This window comes from Malus domestica, chromosome 17, assembly GCF_042453785.1.
Source record: "Malus domestica chromosome 17, GDT2T_hap1".
NCBI classification, from domain to species: domain Eukaryota; kingdom Viridiplantae; phylum Streptophyta; class Magnoliopsida; order Rosales; family Rosaceae; genus Malus; species Malus domestica.
The window spans coordinates 24,249,350-24,270,740 of NC_091677.1; the positions used below are offsets into that span (position 1 = coordinate 24,249,350).

Consider the following 21,391-nt stretch of genomic DNA (forward strand, 5'->3'; position numbering starts at 1 on the left):
ACTTGTATCACCAAACTAACTGTAGTTTGAAATCCCATAGCGGGGGAGACTCCGCTATGCAATCTCGCTAGTCACCTTTGTTTATGTGAATCTGATAGTGTAACTATAATCTAGCATTGCCAATGTTATAGATGCAGGCTCTGGGCGGCAATTCTTTGCTTTCAAATAAATAACAGATGAACGCTAATCACAATGCCAGGAAACTGATTTGGGAAAATGCAAAAAGATAAATTGACATATTATATTTTAGTCATTGTTTCAATCAACCATGTAATAATTGAGCAAATCAGATCAGTATTTTGTCAAGAAGTCACGTACATAGATATTATCTCAAGTTCTCAACTTATTACTGCCTATATGATTTTTTTTTTCTTCTAATTATCTGGACGGTAATATTCCACTTACAAAATAACAATTGCAGCATGAGCTTATTGTCTGCTTTATTTTGGCTTATTTCAACTGCTAAGTATATTAAATTCAGATACTCTCACTCCACAGTTACAAAAAAAAAAATAAAAATAGAAAGGAAAAATACAACAACAGTTTCGTGAATGATGATAATGCAGGCACGGTTAATTTCCAATGTGATGGATCTGCCTCACCGCCCCCACCACCTGCTCCTGTGGTTCCTCCACCAGGTGATTTAGCAAAATATTATATTCATCCATTCATCTATCATACACATAAGGTTTTTTGCTTCAAAAACGATTTTAAAGTGAGTAAACGTATATTAATCACATTATCCGATCCCACTGTTAACAATGATGAAATTGAGGGCTGGTTTGATATTGCTGTGCTTTAAAAAAAAACTGTTTTTGTTGTACTGTGAGAATAAGTAGCTGTGAAATAAAGTAGCAGAGTGTTTGATAAACTTTTTTGTAAAAGTACTTTTAGAAAAAAAAGTAATATGATAATGTTTGGTAAATTTTTATGCAAAATAACTGTAACAGTGTGAAATGACCAAAACCAAGCTTATCTATCATATTTCTTTTTCTTGGTTTCCTCCGCTACTTCTTTATCATATTTCTTTTTCTCCATTCCCCAAAACCAAGCTTAATTCTATCTTTTACATTTTTTTCCTTTTCTCTTTTCTCTTACTTTTCTAGAACACTCTCTCTAGAATCATCTCCATTTTTTTCTCCTTCCCGTCCAATTGCCTCCCTGTCTCTCTCTCTCTTCACTTTTTCTCTCACCACCAAATTCCATTCTTTTCGCCACTTTCTCCCTCATCATCAAATTCCATTTTTTCTCATTCATTCTCAGAAAAAGCTTCAGGATTTGTCATATGGGTATTATTTTTTGATTTTTCACAAGCTGAATTTCATATGGGTTTCGGCAGATCGGTATTTTTTGTCTTCTGGGTTTTGGCTGGCATCGTGGAGTTTGTCGACAATGTCGTGGCGGATGAAGGTGATGGTCGAGCGAAGAGCGAGATTGGGAATCGAGGAAGTTGAGGATCTAAGTAGAGGAGAAGCGCTGCCTTTCGATAGCGAGCTCGGCGATAAAGCTGGGGGCGACACAAATCTTCAAAGATCTTTGATAGAGATGAAGGGAGGATAAGATTGCCAGAAAGTTTCATTAAAGGGTCACTATTCACCCGTGTTTTAGAGGTCTGCGTAGAAGCTGAAAAACTAGTTTTTCAAAGTTGCCTCTTGCTGCTTCTGTTTTTTGGTTTTTTTTCACAAAAAAATTGTGAAAAAAAAGCTAAAGTTGGAAGTTTACCCACCAAAAACTCTTTCAGCTTTTTTTTCATACAAGTTTTTTTTTAAAATCACCTCAATCCCAAACCTGAGCCCTGCCTAAAGTATGATCGGTCAGAAAAAGTGATTCAAGCAGTGCGCATATTGAAAGCTTCATACCAGAAAAATCTTTCACTTATGTTTCATGAATTTCGGAGATTAATAAACTGCATTAGTAAAAATGAAATGACTTAATTTCCAGGTTGTGAATTTGTTTGGTGTGGCGATGGAACCTGCGTAGCAAATAGAACTGGACACATATGCCAATGCCCTGAGGGCACGTGGAACTTGTTGGATACGCCAGAATTAGCATGCTTTAAAGCATGTAAGCTAATTTTCTCCAAACCCTAATTCTTACTTCACCATTATTAAACATAATGGAAAAAAGTTAAAGGAATGAATTTATAACTGTCCGAAGAAAGTTTAGGTTCTACCATAAAATTAAATGACACTATGGAAAATCGCCCAATTACGTATAAACACATGCAACATTCATTTTGTTTAGATATATAGGATTGATACTCTTAACACTATCCTTATAGTCACTTTGTTTATTTTTCCCCTGTAGGTTATCTTGGAGGAGATTGTAAGAGTAAGGGATTTGGTGCACCAGAAAAATCGGATACTGCTAGCTCTCTGAAGTATAGTGTAACATGTACGTACTGTACATTTAACAATTTTTGGGCTAACGTACTAACACAGAAACCGATAATTAGTAAAGAATAATTATGGTGACACATGAGATTAATTCCAAGGAAACTAAAAACTCCAGTATTCGGTGGAAAGCAGCCAACTGTTTTAAGAATTTCAATTGCTAGTTACTTAACATATGCATAATTTCCGCTTGGTTCCAACCGAATACTAGGACTCTTGGACTTCAAGTATTCAATGAAAAGCAACCAAATATATATTGAGGATTTTCGGTTGGTAGTTACTGAGGTACAGTTACCTAATTTTGAATTGGTTACTACTGAATACTTGGACTCATGTTGGACTTGCTTATAAGGCGTAGTGCAGTATAGACTATTGGTAATTATATATCGAGTCATACTTGGTTTGTGTTAAGAATATAATTTATGGTAATGTTAGGGATACTCAATTTGTAGACAACATTTTGCAAATTAAATGACATGGAAGTTGATGAGTGGATTATGACTTAATCATTGATAAACATGCTTGTTTATTGGTAACACATCATTTACTTTGCAAATTTTGGTCTACAAATTTAGTTTTCTGACATTACCCATAAATTTAATAATGATAAGAGATGACATGGTATGTGTTAAGAATAACTTCAATATTGATAAGAGATATGAACTTATAAGTATATGGACTAATTCTTATATTGCTAATTAACTTTGTAGTAGAATAGAACCTCAATTTTTTTCTGCTTGTGACTATCATAATCTTTGCTTTTGAGTTAGGTGTTTATTGTGCTTAAGTTCAATTGAGCCTATATCAAGTGAAAGATAAAAATAAATAACTTTTATTACTTTGAATTTAAGAAATTCTTTAACCGCAACAGTCATCTTGACGAATAAGTTTTAGTATTAAAAATTAATTTAATTGGTGCCTTCAATAGATAGAGGTGTGGCAATAATACCACCGTTTCTGTAAAATGTGGTCTAAATTTTTTAATGAGTGTCTTCACATTTGGTTTAAAAATTAGTCTACTTAGAATTATTCTTTTTGTAATTATATGTTCTATGGGTGCCTTCAACAAATAAATAATTATAATAGGTGCCTATAACTTTGAATGGTGCTTATCTGGTAGGTCACTTTCATATCTTTCAGTTAGCTTTTGAGTCAAGTATGTATTGTGCTTAATTTCATCTCAGCGCATGTAGTGTGAAAAATAAGATAAATTTTCTTATTACCTTGATTTTGTTCAGAATCAACATACAGGATGTGAATGTGCAACGACTTGTTCTAATTTAATTGTTAATTTCATTTTTGTCAAATATTCTTTCAGAAGAAGATTTGATGATTCTGCACACATGCACGGGTGCATATGGTCATAGCTTTATGCATGCATATAATTAATATAAGTACATATATGGAGAACACAAGAATTGTATATGAGTTTGTTTGGATGTGCTTTTAAAATGACTGAAACCGCTTTTGATGAAAAAGTTTTTGACACCAATTCTTAGTAAAAATTCAAGTGGATCTTGGAAAAGCACTTTAAGTGCTTCCTGTAAGAAACACATATCTGATGCTTCTTCCAAAAAGTACTTAAAGTGCTTTTGGAACTCAAAATCAATTTACCCAAAAACACTTTCAGACATTTTAAAAGCACATCCAAACAAGCCCATGTTTGTATGAAGATAGCATGGATTTATGTGATTAAATGCAAGCACATTTTATATCTATTTGTTTTTTCATAAGATATATCTACATTAAAGGATACAGGGTGTGGAAATGAGTTAAGTCTCACAATGGAATAACCATAATAATTTAGTTTGAATTCATCAAACCTAAGATCAACCTCTCATTTATAAATGTAGAGGAATACCACTATATCTAATTTATTCAAAACAAAGGCTAAATATTTATGTGGTTTTTTTAACCAAATCAATTAATGGTTTTGTTTTTTGTTTTTTGGTACAGTAACCGTTACCCTGTTGATATCGATCCTTCTAACATGGATCTGACAAGAAGCATTCAGATGATGGCCATGATTCGATTGTTCTGCACTTTTTCGGTATTTTTTCAACTTTGGAACACAGTTATTTTGGCTTAGAATATATACAGTCAAAATTTTACAGGCAATTTGTGAAATAAAATAAAAAAATCTCCATGAATTATTGTACCTCATGAACACTTTCAAGGGATGAACCCCAAATCTATACCTTCGAATAGATTGGTGGACTTACTACAGTACCTAAATGGTGTGTTGTGACATTATGAAAAGGAGCAAAGAAGACAAAGGACAAGGGCAGTGACAGTTTATCTCGTTTGTTGCTTTCTTAAGTACTAGAGAACAATGTCATGTGCCCAAAGGAGGATTGCTCTGCATATATATATATATATATCGAACTTTCAAACTACATGATCATTATTTTTTATTGTACTTCCAAGTGTTAACTCTTAGGGTCCCAACAATTCCTGTTCATGTCTGAACTGGATTAACACAATCTAATACAAAATTGTTAAATCTCTGAAATTTATTTTGTTTGGTGCTTACATAGAAAACTTCATTCCACTCCTTAAATAAAATCACGAGTCAATACCTGAAAATCCTTATGTCTGAAATAGAAGAATTTAATTCAAGTACAAAATTCATCACGAGTTATTTTGAATTTGAAGATCAATTCTCTCCAAAAGTAATGATCATCATGCAATTTTCACTTAAAGTTTCTCGGGAACGAATTCTCCTCAATGATGGCCAGGTAAGGCATTTGACGAGCAGGCCAGTTTGTTCGTCGTGGCATCAACTTAGCGTTGCGCTCGACTATCCTTTGTAGTTTCGCCATCTCGTCTGTTGGAATAAAGTTCGTGCCCTACCGCGTGTAAGGAGATGCACAAACTTTTTTAACCTGCAAAATAGTAAATAACTGTAAGTAGCCAAAGGTTAAGGAAATATGTGAGACTCAAGCATTAGGTAAGAGTGTGCAATAATTGCTTTACCAGAGATGAAACCTAAAAGGGTTTATTTATGTCAGTCGAGATAGAGACCCTTTAGGATATGGAATCCAATTAAACTAGAAGAATCCCATAGGATATCTAGAAGCAGATATTGCATCCTTTTAGGAGTATGATTGCTTGCAACGCACGCCAATCCTTAGATTGTAAGGATTTCAAGAATATAGGAAACATGCCTAATTTCTGTTGGAAATTATATGTTTACATAATATTATAATTTCAATAATTGAATAAAAAATAAAATCTCACTTGTCTAAGTGAGTGTGCTAATAGGTAGTTATTGTTGAAATTTTAGTGAAAGTCTTCATTCAAATGATACATAGTTTTATTAAGAGTTGCCGTCCTTTTACAAAGGCCTTGTATGTTTTTTTGTTGAGATATTGAGTTACATCTCTTCATAAAACAAGGCTCTGAGTTCTATATAAGTTCATAGCCATTGCTTGTTGGCAATAGAGTTTAATCCCCAAGACTTTATTGTCTTTCTCATTATTAAATATCTTTCGAGTCGAGTCTTAAGAGTACGGAATATATAAAGTTCGCTAGAGTCCGAAGATTGAAGTGCTTCGACTTCGGATTATAGATTGTTGATCTTGGGAGACGGTCGCCTACTGAACTACACGTACAAGAGTAGGGCAGAATTCTTTCTTTACAACATTGCATTTATGCAAGCCTCAATATCTAAGTTTGTCAGTATTTCTAACTTTCTCCCTAGTTGTTTTTATTAATCTTATACATAATTGATATTGTAATTTTCTTTCATGATTACTTTCATTGAAATTCTTTTATTATTTTTATATTTTCTAATATTGCTCCAACAATCTAAAGACAGAAATTTTTTTTCTTGCAATATTAGAGAGTATGAGTCTGAGTACGTAATAGAAGAAGTTAAAATCAATAACATTGAACATAGCCCTAAACGCTAAGTAGAAGAAACTCTGATGTTGCTTTGGAAAATTTGTGGGGCTGGATTTTATGTGCATATTGATGTATATTAGTTTATTTGATGTGCTTGAATTCTTGATATATACAATAATATCTGTAAGTTGCCACACTAGTGGTAATTGCATTGTGTATATACTAGAAGATGTTTTTCGGTTTTCATATGGCAATTATATGTGTGCTTTCATTGTTTGCATATGTATGCTACAACATATATGCCTTCTGGGCCTGGTTATTCTCACTAAAATGAATCTGCCATTCATATGAGATTAAAAGAAAATTAATAAATAGATATTTCTACATTTGACAGTGAGAGGGTATTGATGTCTCTGGCCATTTACCACCATGTTAAAATTTGAATTGTCATATGAGCTGATGCCCAGAGAGTTTCTTTCAGAGAACGAAATTAAATTATTTCATGAGTTACTGATAAGTGACCTGGAGAGTGTTTCTTTTAGAGAACGAAATTAAATTATTTCATGAGTTACTGATAAGCGACTATTTCATGAGTTACTGATAAGTGACCTGGAGAGTGTTTCTTTCAGAGAACGAAATTAAATTATTTCATGAGTTACTGATAAGTGACCTAGATATCTCCATGAAAAGGTATTCGGTGCTTTAACAAATCAGTTTCGTGTGGTTCGTGGTTGGGGGCTGAAATCAGATATGGCTATTCTGAATTTACTTTGATTATCATGATTGGTTTTTCTATGTTCATGAGGAGTAAGAGTTTAAAAAAAAAAAACTGCTTAGTTGGTGTTTTGAGATATTTTTAGAGAAAACATGGATATATTGATCATAATATATGTTGCACTGCAATCATGAATCTTTTGTTTCACATATGCGATTCTCATGATTCAATTGCATCATTCATGAATATCTAGAAAGTATGCTTGGCATTGACTTTTCTATTCTATTAGAAAGGAGGTGATGATTAATGAAGAAAGTTGAGATTCCATTATAAAACCAATTGGTAATATTGGGAGTAGCCCAACCTTTTATAAGCCCATGCAAGGTCCCTCTTCCTATCAATGTGAGACTCATTCTCAACAAGCCCCCTCATGTGTAGCGAATTTTTGAGCCTAACACATGGACAACATAATAGGGTGACGTGGAGCACATGTGGCCATTTGGCTTCATACGGGGGACAACCTGCTCTGATACCATAAAGAAAGTTGAGGTTCCACCATAAAACCAATTGGTAATATTAGGAGTAGCCCAACCTCTTATAAGCCCATGCAAGGTCCCTCCTCCCATCAATGTGGGACTCATTCTCAATAGTTAAGGCCAAGTGAAATGGCTTGATTAAAAAATTTGCTTTATCTGCAAATTTAGAACGGTTACAGTGATATACTAGCTAGTTCGTAAAATGAGTTCCTTTTTTTTCAGAAAGGAATGAATCTGAATTGATGCATTTAATCCACGATGCGATAGTTCTTTTTTCGGTATAGAGAAGATAGCCCTCCTTATGTTCATATGTGGCTAAGAACGTTGGTTTGTGACAAAGAAAACCATTGATTTCAAGGTCATTGCAATGAAATGGGCATGACGATATCCATAGGTGAGATCAAAGGCCAAAGATATAATTGGAAGGCCTAACCATGTCTGTAAAGTAGATTGATCTATGCCTTGTTTACAAACCACATGTACATGGTTTTATTACATTCGGGCAAAAGATTTGGTGAAAGAAATTAACCAACCAAGTCATTTGGGATAATTGGATTTTACGAGGATGATGGAGGAAGATTTAGTCTACTTTATGTCTTGTTCAACTATTAATAGTAAAATGTGACAACAAAAAAAAAAAGAGTTTTGCTCATAAGCCAAGTTAGTCATGGATAAAACCAAAGAAAGTTCCTTTGAGATAAATTATACATTGAAAGTGTGGGAGTCTTTTGGAAAGGAAAAGACGATACATTGAAAACATGTGGAGCATCTTGCAAAATTAAATTAGACATGATGATGCTTATTAAGTAAGCATATGAATGGTCATGCGTGTTAGTCATAATAAGGAAGGCCAAGAACTGCTTTTCCCATAATGGCTAGTGAGGCATGAAGGCCTAGGAAGATAGATACATAAGGTCTATCTTAGTTGTTTCCTACTTTATAAAGAACAAAACATGATTGATTTAACAAAAACATTAGAAATTAACCACAATTATCGAAGAATTGTGGGGGTAGCTTATCTATTTTTCAGATATGAGGATTTACTTAAAAAGAATGGAAATGTAATTTGCTAATTGGATGGGACAATCAAAATGTCATCTCTTGTAATGAGTAATTGTTTAAGGTATGGCAAGGTTATAGACCTTCTATAGATACCTTAAATGTGGGGGAAGTCTACTTCCTAGTGTTAGCAAATTATTGTGCAAGTCCTAACATATCTTTCGAGGACTTAACATTGGAAAACAACTATTCTTGTATGAAATATAATTTCATAATATGGAAATGCACACCATAAGAGTAGTCAACCTTAGTGGGTACCAATTATTAAAGGTTTGACTAGAGAGTAAGTTGATCATCGAGGGGAATGAGGCTAAAGCCAACATAACCAATGAATTAGCCTGGCGGAAACCTAACTTAGTTGATTGGAGATCCCATGTTCTAAGTTCAATAGGTAAACTGGTTGGGCATGATTCAAATAAGTTAACACATTATATACCTCATTCCTATGGTGGAAGAAGTGTGTTGTCTGTAGACATTTTAGGTTGTATATTTATACTTAATGACAATGATATCTTATAAATTAATAAGAGAAATATTGTAGAGTATTCTTAATCAGTGGTCACCTATGTGAGAGTAGAAGTGGATTCCTTCTATGAGAATGAGATGACTAAATTCTCTAAAGCTCTCATGAATCTGGAATTTGTTCAAGACCAAAGTGAACACAACCGTATGAACTGTAAAATATTAGGATTAGTGATGTGTGTTGCTTATTGTCTCGATTTATTGATGCGGTGAACAGTTCAAGATCTTCCACATCCACTGCGTCACCAAGTAAATCCGATAAGTATTCATTAGGGTAGGTTCAAGTCCAAAAGACACATCTCTCGATGCATCTCTTATCCGCATGTGCTCTTAAATTCTTCCTAATTTTTTATTCATGTGGGGGATTGTTGGAAATTATATGTTTATATACTATTATAATTTCAATAATTGAATAATAAAAAAAAAAATCTCACTTGTCTAAATGAGTGTGCTAATAGGTAGTTATTGTTGAAATTTGAGTGAAAGACTTCATTCAAATGATACATAGTTCTATTAAGAGTTGTTGTGCCTTTCGCTATGGCTCTGTATGTTTTGTTGTTGAGATATTGAATTACATCTCTCCATAAAACAAGGCTCTGAGTTCTATATAAGTTGATAGCCATTGCTTGTTGGCAATATAGTTTAATCCCCAAGACTTTATTATCTATCTCATTATTAAATATCTTCCAATTCGTGTATTAAGAGTATGAAATATATAAAGTTTGCCAGAGTCTGAAGATTGAAGTGCTTCGACTTCGGATTATAGATTGTTGAATCTTGGGAGATGGGCACTTACCGAACTACAAGCACAAGAGTAGGGGCGAAATTCTGTCTTTAGGACATTGTATTTATGCAAGCCTCAATCTCTAAGTTTGTAAGTATTTCTAACTTTCTCCCTAGTTGGTTTTATTAATCTCATACATAATTGATGTTGTGATTTTCCTTATGATTACTTTCATTGAAATTCTTTTATTATTTTCATATTTTCTAATATTGCTCCAACAATTTCTTACTGGATATGGTTTTTGTATCTTACGGAACAAGCATGGTCAATCTTAACAAAATCATTAGACTTTGCCCACTGTTATGGAACAAGATGATGGCTGCATTGCTATTGATGAAGCAGCTACGCTGCGGTAACCGTTAAGTCCATGACCGGACTTATAAGGTACTTGTATTCCATTTCCCCTTACTACAGCTTGGAAGATCATGGTCCCACAATTGCCCCAAACTATGTATCTGAAATGACGGTTCTCATTGAGGATGTATAGTTATCCAAAGATCATGTCTTTCAGAGTAAATCGGAACACGTACCATTTAAAATCTTTTTGATGCGTGGCAACTTGACTTCGTAACCCGTGAACTATGATGCTGAATTCAGATGTGTGGCCTTGAAAGCTGTGGTGCGAAGACATCAGTGATGAACAATGTCATGTTACTTGTGCACAATAAACAAGAGACGACTCTTTGCGTTACCAAGTGACTTCGACTTTCAGACACAAGAATCTCGAGGCAGGGCATTCCTAATTCAATGATGAGATCACTCATCATATTCTCTTTAAATACCTTAGACTTAGTCTTATTTTTTCCAAAATCTTTTCTTTAGAATTTCAAGTCAAAGCATGGATCTCCTTCATCCTTTCAGTACTTCAATTTTCAAACCCATTCCCTACTTGAGCCTTTGATGATTAGGATATGTGGCCAAGAAGTTTGCCACATCTCTATTTACCATGGTCAAGAAATACTAAGTGAAGTAGGGATGAGCCATAATCTTTGAATAGCAAACCTTTGTTCCCTTAAAAGGTTCCTTAGCCTCCATACTTCGCTCCATAACCGAAAGTGACTTCCTCCTTTAAGTCTTTGCATACGGGTTCCACTTGAGCAGAGTGTTGAGATCCTTTTATAGGTTCTTCTTCATTGAAGCCCTTTAGGTGCTCTCTCAAAGTGAGCCGAGCAAGCTGGAACAACAAGTACCCTTATAGTAGAAAGTAGCACCCTTAGGAGACTTTTTCCAAAGTAGACTAACTTAGGAGTAATGAGTAATGGAGTGAAACACGAGCAAGTTTGTAGGCCTAGGACAGAGCTCTAAGCTTCCCTAGGTAATATTGATTTCAGAAAAATATACCTCCCAAACTTGGTGCTTGTAAAGATTTATCACTGTGATAATCAGAATACCACCTTACTCTAACACCGAGTATTAAGCACATGAAAAATCTTTTATTTTGAACTTGCCATAATGCATTGGTCGGATTAAGAATGAGAAAGTGAAATGTTTTGTTTGGAATGATCTTCAGCTCTTAGCTTTGATGTGGTCTTTTATCTTCAAGTAAAATTTTGCTTATTTTTTCATTTATATTGCCCCATTATGGGTTTGAGGATTTTGGAGATCACAACATGTCATCACGAAGGGGCTTCCTTCCCAGTCTGAATTCCATGTCCATCCATAGTGAATCTTAAATGAAAATTTGTAAGGGACTTGATTGCCTGCATGTAGTTCAGAAACACTTTTAGAATCCTTTTGCAGACTCTATGTGTTGGGCCTGAACGTTTTCGATTATATTATACTTAGTTGACTTGGCTAAGGCATTTCCGTGCATCAGAGCTCATTTGGAATAAAGTTCCTCCTGAGGATTTCTTAGTTTGGATGCCTTTTTCGAACTTGCATTAGACACATGATGCCGCATAACGTACTTGACTTAGTACATTGGTTCGGAGCTCTGAACATTCAAACTTGGGTCTACACATGATAGAAGTAATCGTCCTCAGGGTTGGAGCTTTGAACCATCCTTGGATGATTTCCGGATCATCATTTCGATTATTCCCTTGAATGGCGTAGAGCAAGGTTTGCATGTTATAACCCACAACCCTTAGGTTGTATAAACTTTCGAAGGCTGGATGGTGTGATGGACTTCTGGATCTGGGGGCCATGTCCACATGCCCGTAACCCGCCTATCGTAATTGCACTTAATATGCGAAGTTTCAAATCTGTGTGTTATTCTAGATTTGGGCTAAAGGAGATTCCTGACACTATCACTTTGAGTTTTTAGACTTGCAATTATGCGAAGTTTCAAAGCTATGTGTTATTCGAGATTTTTACGGTATCCCTTACATCTTAAAAAAGAAAAAAGAACAAACAAATATGTAGTAGATGTGAGATGATTAATCTTTGAGGAATCTTTATTAATGAGGAGAATAAGATTTTGACAATGGGTGTGATGGAATCCTAATAGGACTGGTTACATATCTTCGAGAAGGAGAATCAAATCACTGGTACTGTTTTAGTTAAAAGATGATACAATGTATGTTTATATTGGGGATTATCTTTAACGAAGAGCTTACTAGGGTGTTAAAAAGATGAATTCTCCATGGACTTTATCTTCGCGTAGACATTGACATTGAAATCTTTACTAGTGTCATCTAAACTTGGGAATGTTCCACCTTTTGGTACTTAGATTTCCATCCATATGATGCAGATTATATGTTCCCTTACCTCTTACTCTTCCTAATTTGTTCCGAGTTTGCCTGCACGTAGTACTTTTGTGTTCTCGAAGACTTATCTCATGACAAGATCTCATAGATGAAGGCTTCGAGGTTTAACACCTTTGTTTTAGTATGACCGGATTTTCTATTGGTAAGCAACAAGTAGGACTCGGGCACATTCCCTGCACTCTTCTGCAAAATCGAGGTCGAACATGAGGATCCCGGTGTTCTTTAACTCAGTTTGCTTTTTAGTGTACAAGTTTGGCATTACAGTAAATTGACAGGGATGATGGCTTTTGTTCCATAAGCCATGGAGAATGGAGTTTCTCTAGTCACTTTTTTCGAACAGTTGTGTGGTATGCCCATAAAACCCCAGGTAACTCTTCTAGCCACTTGTTTTTCTTCTTTAGCCTTGGGGATACCTCAGAGTAGTCTTGTTTGAAGCTTCTGATTGTTCATTGCCTTGGGGGTATCTTAAAGTAGAGGTAAGATAATGGATTCCAAACTCCGTGTACTAGTCCATAACTTCGCAACTAGTGAGTTGCAATCCATTATCTGTGAGTATGGTGTGGAGGATTCCAAAATGACAAATAATGTTCTTCCAGGTGAAGGATTTACCGCTGCACTAGTAATTTGAGACAAAGGATTTTCTTTAATCTACTTGGAGAAATAGTTTGTTGTTACTATTAGATCTTCCTTGTTTCATATGGCTGTCTTTCATGGATTGACAAGGTTAATGCCCTATTGTAAGAAAGGCTATGCTCCAGTCAAAGTGCTAAGTTCCTCCACATGTTGACGGTTTATTGGTGCTTCCTTGTTTCATATTGTTTTCTTTCATGGATTGACAAGATTAATGCCCTATTGTATGAAAAGCCATGCCCTAGTCAAAGTGCTAAGTTCCTCCACATGTTGATGGTTTATTGGCACTTACCTCAGACATTTCTCGCAAGCTTGGATGTAACCTATGATCTTGTCCATCTAGTTCTCTCTTATACTGATAGTAACAACTATTTGTAGCTCTGGTTTATGAATGCTTAGGGCGGTAAGGTACTCGAAAGGGATTGTCCATTCGAGTGAGTAATCCATGATGGATGTGATGATTGTTAATGCAATGGTATGGCCATTCTTATTCTTTAGAATTTCTTGGATCTTGTATTTTTCAAATCCTTCGAGTAATGCCTTGGACTTAGTCAAGTAATGCCTTGGATTGTGAGTAGCGTAGTCTACCTTGACTTGGTTGACGATCAACATTGAATCACAATGGATTGAAAGCTCTTTGACTTGGAACTCTATTGCTACCCTAAGGCCGGAGAGTAGTAAGTCATACTTTGTCTCATTGTTGCTTGCCTGTAATATGAGGTTTAAGGCATGCTCGAGTATGTATCTATTCGACGTGATCAAGACCATTCCTACCCCTGTTTCATTCAAGGTTGATGATCTGTCCATATAGAGTTTCCAAGGATGAGGATTCTTGAGTGTTTTCTGCGAATATGTGAAGGGGTAAATTCTGCTACGAAGTCCACATGCACTTAGGCTCTGATTGAAGTTTTCGATCGATAAACGATTTCGTGTTGCCCCAGTTTGATAACCCATTTAGTGAATCTAGACAATTTATCTAGACTAGTAGGATGTATCAGAGTGGGTATTTGGTCATGTACACAACTCATAATGATTGAAAGTACAACCAAACCTTCTTGGCTGTTGTCACTAATGGAAGAATAAGCTTTTCCATCTTTGGATCTCTAGTCTTGGGTTCGAGAAGAGCTTTACACATGTAGTATACCGGCTTATGCTACCCCGAGTCGTCTCGAATTAGAGTCGCACTAACTGTGCAGTCCGACACTTCCAAGTATAAGTACAATTCCTCCCCATCCACTGGTTTGGATAAGAATGGTGGATTGGACAGGTGCCCCTTCAATTTTATGAAAGCTTCCTCACATTCATTTTTTTTATTTATTGCAGTAATGAAGGGTTCCATTTGAAGAAAACGACTAAAAGCAGCTGCCCTTCTAGTCAAACTCTAGATTTCGTTTACGATGCGAGGTGACTTCTTTTCCATGATCTGGTTTGGATTAGCTTTGATTCCACGCTTTGTAACTAAGTAACCTAAGTAATTTCATGATGCTACTCCAAAAGTGCACTTTTCTGGATTGAGCTTCATGTTGTACTTCTAGAGTAGGTTGAAAGGCTCTTGGAAGTGAGTAAGATGGTATTTCTGTAGATCGCGTTTCTACAACTAATAACAACACTTTTGAATTCGTAAAATGCTTTTAGCCATTTCAAAAACAATCCCAAACAACACCTAACTAATAACAATAGACAAAAAAGAGAGACTTTGGTCATTAAAATTTGTAAACTGATGTAAAAAACTCAATGTGAAAGCTCCAATGAAGCTTTAGGATGAACTTAATAGGAGTTTTAGTCCCATGGTTTTTCCTGGATGCAAAATGAAATGGTCATAGCTCTTACTCACTCATAGAAATTAGAGGCATCCATTAATGTGTGGGATGAGGCTTAGGGATTTCTCATCTAGGTTGAAAGATTTAACACCTCCAAGTGTTCCCAATTTGCACAACATTTTTGAATTGGCGTCGTTATGTTAGGGCTCTATTGATTAAAAACTGTGGTGATCAAATCATCAACCTTTCTTGTTAAAGAAAAGGTTTTTCTCGTGTCAATGACTTACTATTATTGCTTTTTCTCTCTTTTTATGTTGGTAGGAATCCATTGACAATGAGCAAATCAATGCAGTTATTGCAGCAAAAACCTCATGTCATCGATGTATACGTCCATTATTCTCTATTTTTCCCTCGAAAATTGGGTTGACAATCCTCTGATAGGTTACTCCTACGTTTTTAAGCCCAAAAGGCATAACCTTAAAATGTACCTCGTGCCCCGTTGTGGCATCGATCAACAAGTCTACCTAAGGCACAAGATAAGGGTCTTTGAGGTAGGCTTTATTCAAATCTTTGAAGTCCACACAATAACCTCAAATTTTAATTTTTCCTTTGCACAAGCACCACATTGGCTAGCTAGTCTGGGTGGTGGACTTCAACAATGAAGTTAGTATCTTTGAGCTTAACAATCTCTTCTTAGATGATCTTGCTTTACTCTATCCCATGATTGCATTTTTGCTAGAAAACCAACTTCGAGGATGAAAAATTATTGAGAAGTCAATCCTTGGCATGTTTTTTGCGAACCAAGCAAAAACTTCTTTATTGGCTTGCAGGAATCTGGTGAATTGTTCTTTCCCTTGATCAAATAGTTTAGATCTGCTTTTGGCTTTGCGATCCGGCTTTTCAAGATTGAGGCTTATGTAGACAACATCTTCATCCACTTTAGACTCTGGAGTGTTGTCATTTGGGGGTCAAGGTCTAGGTCAAATTCTTTGTAGCCTGTCTGTTAACTTCTGATTGTGTTTGTTATGCTGACTCGTTCATGGGAGCGGTAGAGCTCTATTTTCCTTTGCAAATCTTGCTTTCCATTAAGTGAAATTGAGCTGATGCTTGATCTCATTTAATTTCGTTTACTCTGCCAGGTTTGGGGTAACAGAGTAGTTAGTAGGAGGATGAGGGGATTGATCTCATCTTGTAAAGTCAGTTCTGACTGAGTATGGCATTATGAGTCCATGACATGGAAAACCACCAAATAGTTGCACAGTTCCGCTTGAACTGCAAGCTTCACCGTTCCAAGCGATTGGCCGGAGTATCATTGAAGGTATGCATGGTGGTTTCGCTCTTGTTGTTTTTTCTTTCTTTTTTGGTTTTACCCAGATACTTTTATTCTCCATAAATGCTGTTGACGTCGAGAACTAGTCTTTCCATCAGACTTTGAACTCTAGAAGATCCTTAAGATTTCTTGTATCTTTTGCGAATGTTCTAGGAGTGATGCGACAATGCTTCATACAAAGGTTTAGATTAGCAGTTCACGCTAGGGTCAGAATGGGCGTTGCCTTAGCTGGTGGATTCTAAAAATGTTAGATGATGTCTCTGAGAGCCTTCACATTCCATTCAAGGTTAATAAGCTTAGACCATCCTTTATGCGTGAGGCTTTTTGAAGTTTGTTGACAAAAGCATTGATCTCTATCAAGGTTTTCTAGATTTGATCCTTAGTGGAGACATCTACGTGACCATAATTATTGTTTTGTTATGAGGAGATGAATGTGCTGGGACATTGCTTTAAAATAGCCATTATCGTGGTAGAGTGGTTTGGTTAGGGGGAACTCAAGTTCAACTCTCAATTAAACCACCAATTGTTTGAACAAATTCACACACCACTATGTGTGGAGAAAATGCACAAATGCGTTTAACATGCAAAAGGCTCTTTGATGGTCAAGTTAGTAAGCAAATATACAAGACTCAAGTGGTAGGTAAGAGAATAAGTGTACGAAAATTGCGTTACCAGGGATGAACCTTAGAAGGGTGTATTTATACCAGTTGAGGCAGAGACCTTTTAGGATGTGAAATTCGTATTAAGCTGAAAGAATCTCAGAGGATATAGAGGAGTAAATGTTTCATCCTCTTAGAAGTATGATTACTTGTGACACATGCCAACCCTTAGGCTGTAAAGACTGTAAGGATATAGAAAACTTGGCTAGTTTCTTACTGGATTAGGTTTCCTATGTTACGAAAAAGGCATGGCCAATCTCAATGAAGTCGGCGGAATTCGGCCATAGCTCTGGAACATGATGATGGTGGCATCGCTGCTCTGTTTATGTAGCTCCATTGCTGAAGCTGTTGAGTCCATGACTGAACTTTTAAGATACTTGTATTTCGATCCACTTTACTCTGGCCCTAGAAAATCATGGTCATAATTATTACCCTGAAAATTCCCATGTTAGTATACTTAGTAGAAATGGCATGGGTTTACAAAATGTGTTTTTTACCAATTATTATTTTTTAAATTTAGTCATCGATCTATTTTTATGAAATGTAGTTTGTTATGCATATTTGAAATGTTTGTGAAATGAGAAGGTTAGTCAAGGACCGTTAACTCATGGTTATGGGGAGTTGTGACATCGTACTTGTATCCTATCTAGTTCTATTAAACTATTTTAAACTAGGTTCCTAGAATTCTACTCGGTTCCATTGATTAGACTAGACACTTGTTCTGCTTGGGTTTTGTTAAGTGGTTCAGAACCTTGATTCGACTGAATTTTGTTGAGTTGTCTGGAATCCCATTTTCTATTTAGTTCCATTAAGTTGGTTTGGAACCTTCCTCCTTTTGGATTTCGTTGAGTGGTCTAAAATCCTTCTTTTTAAGTTGTTTCTTTGAGTTAGTCCGAAATCCCTCATCCTCCTTTTGGAATCGTGTTCTATTTGGATTTCGTTGAGTGGTTTGCAATCCTTTTCCCATTTTGGTTCTGTTGAGTGATCTGAAACCCTATCTTTGTTGGATTCCATTGAGTGGTCCAAAATTCATTTTTTGTTTTGGTTTCGTGTAGTGGTCCGAAACCCTATCTTTATTGGATTCTGTTGAGTAGTCCAGAATCCCTATTCTTATTCGGTTCCATTGAGTTAGTCTAGAATGCGGAGACTTAGGAGTTGTAGGCTTTGGCTAAACTGTATAGTGTTACCTTATTTTTTTTTTGTGTATTTATGAAATACATAATTGAGAACTTTTGTGGTTTGATTTAGAAAAACCGATAGATGTCTAGCCTAAGGGATTTTCAGTGAATTGTTTATGATTTTATAAAATATGATTTTATAATTGGTGTTTCTATATTGAGATCGACATACCTTTTGTTATTATTATTAACACATATGTTTTATTGTCACACACACAAGCTCCACAGCTTATCTGAGTTGTTGATTTACCCAGTACACCATTCCCACGATGTAAGGGCAATTATGCCAGTGCTAGGGATTAGTAATTACGAAGTACTTCTTAGATAGCAGAGCAGAAATCAAAGTCCTTGGAGTGATTAGGTTACCCTTGTACCTTTCTTTGTATTTCTTTTGGTTGACCATTTTTGGGAGCCTACATGGATTTACAGTAGTGAAGGCTGGTTATATTTGTTGTATATTTTTGTGGAAGATACCTCACTAGCTTCCTTGACCTTGAATTTTAGTTTCAATATTTGTTGTTTGTATTTTTTACAACCCCTACGTTCCAATATCATATGTTGATCCTGAATGTATGTCTGGATCGGGGCATGATAATTTTTGGTGGTATCAGAGCTTAGATAGTAGGTTACTATACCTATACTTTTAACTTCAAGTGAGGAAGCCTAGATAGGTCATGGGTAACTAGACCTTTATGTATGCAGCGTGGGTTCGTTCTTGAGTTCTTATTCGCTTACGCTGAATTCTTCTATTTATCAGACGTACGATGACGACCTCACATGGTTTTACTTAACCGCTTGGGGATGACATTCCCAATGATGACAAAGTTTTTATTTTTGATGAGAAGGCTGTACACGACTTTGCACTAGTACAAAAACATGTTTGCGCGACGGAAACTTACGCGACGCAGCAAATTTCGTCGTGCAACGTATGTTTGCGCGACGCTAAACACAAAACGTCTCGCAAATAACCTTTGCGCGACGACACTTTGCGCTTTTTTTTTATAATTTTTCTCAAATTACTTATAATTTCTCTCGCTTGGTCTCTCTCTTCCTTCTCGCTCATCTCGCCCTCTCTCTCACCCCGTCTCGCTCTTCTCTCCCACTCCGTTAGACGAATTACAAAGACGAAGGAAGACAGCAGCCACTACCCACCCATCTGCTTCTCCTCCGCTCCACCCTCCGTCGGCGTTTTGGGCGTTTTACCTGATAGGGATGTGCACCACCAGTAGAGCCGCGACTTGTGGTACGCATTCAACCGAGAGTCACACACTGACACAAGTACACTATTTGCCTGTAATCTTCGTCTCCGCACAACACACATACGTGGGTCGGTAAGCCCTTCCAATTTCCCAATCATTTCCCTTCTCAAATTTTGACATATATGAATTCCCAGTATTCCAATTACCAGGAATTCACAGTGTTTGCTGTTTGCGTTCCCATTTCACTGTAAATTTCAATCCTCACTGCCATTTTTCACCTTAGTTTCCAGTAATCAGTGAGAAAAAGTGTAAATTTACCTGTTTAAATTTGTGGGTTTTCGTTCTATTACCGTATAATGGCGATTTCTATGCTTTACGGAGCTCAGAATCTCAAACTTGTCAATGGAATAATAGCAGTAACACCAAGTGGGTTAGGTTCTGGTGGGAAAAATTACCCTTATGGGGTTTTTCCCAGAAGGGTTTAGTGAGCTATGGCGGTAGGAGTCGAAACACCAATCGCTGCACCAACATGCCAAGGCTAAGGAGAAGGAGCCCTTGAAGGAATGCAGGAAAATTGAAGGGGATGCCGATGATCTGCCGTACCCAACTGATTACGTGGATCGATATATCTCTGCTGGAAGGTACAATTTCTGCTTGTTTTGCTTCCTATAATCAGTGTAATGAATTTGCATTTAAAGGAATCTCAAAGTGTAATGTGTTTACATTTAAAGGAATGTCAAGTGGCGTTTTGAGCAATGGGGTTATTTGTCTGAAGTTCGGGTGTAGAAATGTATCATAAATTTAGCCAAGCTTATTATCACTTATTTCAAATTTTAGTGTCAAATTCTGTTATAATGTTTCCTTGTTGTCAGGTTTGTTTCAGATTTACATCTTTTTCTTTTTGCCTTTGCTAGATTTTCAATTTTGTTATAATGTTTCCTAGCGGGTTAATAGCACTTTATCATATTATACTTGTAAAGCTTGGCATGCCCGTCTTTGCCTCAATCTTGAGGTCCAGTAGCTTTTAGTGTCAAATTCCATTTGACCATGAATTGTAGATCATCACCTGCTTTAAAATTCAAAACTTGTCTGCCTGCTTTGAATTGGAAGGATTCAGTTTAAGTTTAAAATAGGGAATAAGTTGACTTACTTTGAATTGGAAGGATTCCGTTTAAGTTTGCCTGCTTTGAATTGGAAGGATTCAGTTTATGTTTAAAACTTGTGATTTAAGTTGTTGAGTTTTTGGCTTACACTGAATTCTTCTATTTATCAGACGTACGATGACGACCTCACATGGTTTTACTTAACCGCTTGGGGATGACATTCCCAATGATGACAAAGTTTTATTTTTGATGAGAAGGCTGTACACGACTTTGATAGGCCCGACGGTGTTTCCGGGCTATCGAACATTTGAAATAACTTGTTCAGGCTCATGTTTGTATGACTTTTACTAGAAAGAAGTCTTTGTATGAAGAGTTTTGTATTCATAGGCTACCATCGTTTGACGGCATTACTGATTTATAGACAACTGAGTCTTGTATTAACTAGGTTTCCAGGGTTTTAACCATTCTACGCTGTTCATTTGATGAACAGGTAGACCCTGTGGCATATATGTTGACGGCCAAGGCTTACGAGTGATTGCAGATGACAGTCGACGAGTAGTATTTTCTAAAGTCATTTTGAGATGAGTTAGAGGCGGAGTTTGCCACTATTGAGCAGGGCATAGATACAGTTGTTGAGTATGTGGTCCACTTCACCAGACTTTACAATTTCTCTAAGCATTTCTCTAAGGAGAAGAAGATGAAAAGGCTGATCAGAGGTTTTCAACCGAGCATTTGAGATCTTATGTCAGATTAGAGATTGACGTCATACGCTTAGGCCATTGATCATGCATGCACATTAGAGCTTAATAAGGAGCGTAATGCATAAGTGAGTGGGGAACATAAGAAGAGGACCTTTATAATCATTCGAGCGAGGAGTGAAATTGATTTAGGTTTTTGTCTGGTGGTTTTTATGGCTCTTCTCACAAAGGACAACATGAGCTTACATGAGCAGTCTCTTTGACAAATTATAGG

General features: G+C 36.3%; 1 long non-coding RNA gene across 1 annotated transcript; it reads left to right on the plus strand.

Moving 5' to 3' along the window:
- The first annotated feature begins 19,326 nt into the window (after positions 1 to 19,326).
- Positions 19,327 to 19,767, plus strand: LOC108173898 (uncharacterized). The gene is made up of 2 exons (XR_001790662.3): positions 19,327 to 19,448; positions 19,734 to 19,767. It is a non-coding gene; the product is annotated as an uncharacterized lncRNA (long non-coding RNA).
- The last annotated feature ends 1,624 nt before the right edge of the window (positions 19,768 to 21,391 follow it).